This window comes from Actinia tenebrosa, unplaced genomic scaffold, assembly GCF_029948245.1.
Source record: "Actinia tenebrosa isolate PJP-AT-01 unplaced genomic scaffold, QUT_ActTen_1.0 PGA_scaffold4__44_contigs__length_22323623, whole genome shotgun sequence".
Taxonomy (NCBI): Eukaryota; Metazoa; Cnidaria; class Anthozoa; order Actiniaria; family Actiniidae; genus Actinia; species Actinia tenebrosa.
The window spans coordinates 3,097,969-3,100,301 of NW_028292581.1; positions in this window are offsets into that span (position 1 = coordinate 3,097,969).

The following is a 2,333-nucleotide window of genomic DNA, read 5'->3' on the forward strand; positions in this document are numbered from 1 at the left end:
GATCATTTTTGGACCATTTTCACACACCCTCCAATAAAATTCATTTTTTTACGAAGGAAATCAAAAATGGCTGCTTTTTGCTAATATTTGAACAAAAAAGTATGGGCTATAGCCCTGTTTTGATCGATTTCGACCATTTTTACACCTCCTATAAAATATGTATTATTTATGAAGGCTGCAAATTAAGCCATTTCTGGCCATTTTTGACCAAAAAGCATGGGCTATAGCCCATGGTTTTGATCGATTTTCGACCATTTTTACACCTCCTAATAAAATATGTATTATTTATGAAGGATGCAAATTAAGCCATTTCTGGCCATTTTTGACCAAAAAGCATGGGCTATAGCCCATGGTTTTGATCGATTTTGGACCATTTTTACACCTCCTAATAAAATATGTATTATTTATGAAGGCTGGAAATTAAGCCATTTCTGGCCATTTTTGACCAAAAAGCATTGGCTATCGCCCATGTTTTTGATCGATTTTGGACCATTTTTACACCTCCTAATAAAATATGTATTATTTATGAAGGATGCAAATTAAGTCATAATGGCCAATTTTGACCAAAAAGCATGGGCTATAGCCCATGGTTTTGATCGATTTTGGACCATTTTTACACCTCCTAATAAAATAGGTATTATTTATGAAGGCTGACAATTAAGCCATTTCTGGCCATTTTTGACCAAAAAGCATGGGCTATAGCCCATGGTTTTTATCGATTTTGGAACATTTTCAAACCTCCTAATAAAATATGTATTATTTATGAAGGATGCAAATTAAGTCATAATGGCCATTTTTGACCAAAAAGCATGTGCTATAGCCCATGGTTTTGATCGATTTTCGACCATTTTTACACCTCCTAATAAAATATGTATTATTTATGAAGGATGCAAATTAAGTCATAATGGCCAACTTTGACCAAAAAGCATGGGCTATAGCCCATGTTTTTGATCGATTTTGGACCCTTTTCACACCTCCTAATAAAATATGAGTTATTTATGAATGAAGCCAAAATAACTCATTTCTCGCTAATTGTGACCAAAAAGCATGGGTAATAGCCCATGGTTTTGATCGATTTTGGACCATTTTCACACCTCCTAATAAAATATGCATTTTTTACGAAGGAAGCAAACATAGCTCTTTTTGCTAATTTTGACCAAAAAGTATGGGCTATAGCCCATGGTTTTGATCGATTTTCCACCATTTTTACACCTCCTAATAAAATATGTATTATTTATGAAGGCTGCAAATTAAGCCTTTTCTGGCCATTTTTGACCAAAAAGCATGGGCTATAGCCCATGGTTTTGATCGATTTTGGACCATTTTTAAACCTCCTAATAAAATATGTATTATTTATGAAGGATGCAAATTAAGTCGTAATGGCCATTTTTGACCAAAAAGCATGGCCTATAGCCCATGGTTTTGATCGATTTTCGACCATTTTTACACCTCCTAATAAAATATGCATTATTTATGAAGGATGCAAATTAAGTCATATCTGGCCATTTTTGACCAAAAAGTATGGGTATAGCCCATGGTTTTGATCGATTTTGGACCATTTTTACACCTCCTAATAAATATGTATTATTTATGAAGGATGCAAATTAAGTCATTTCTGGCCATTTTTGACCAAAAGCATGGGCTATAGCCCATGGTTTTGATCTATTTTCGACTATTTTCACACCTCCTAATAAAAGATGCATTATTTATGAAGGAAGCAAAAATAGGTCATTTCTGGCCATTTTTGAACGAAAAGCATGGGCTATAGCCCATGGTTTTGATCGATTTTGGACCATTTTCACACCTCCTAATAAAATATGCATTTTGTACGAAGGAAGCAAAAACAGCTCATTTCTGGACATTTTTGACCAAAAAGCATGGGCTATAGCTCATGGTTTTTATCGATTTTCGACCGTTTTCACACCTAATAAAATACGCATTATTTGCGGACGATGCAAGTTAGGTCATTTCTGGCCATTTTTGACCAAAAAGCATGGGCTATAGCCCATGGTTTTGATCGATTTTGGACCATTTTCACACCTCCTAATAAAATATGTATTATTTATGAAGGATGCAAATTAAGTCATAATGGCCAATTTTGACCAAAAAGCATGGGCTATAGCCCATGGTTTGGATCGATTTTCGACCATTTTTACACCTCCTAATAAAATATGTATTATTTATAAAGGCTGCAAATTAAGCCATTTCTGGCCATTTTTCACCAAAAAGCATGGGCTATAGCCCATGGTTTTGATCGATTTTGGACCATTTTCACACCTCCTAATAAAATATGCATTATTTATGAAGGATGCCAATTAAGCCATATCTGGCCA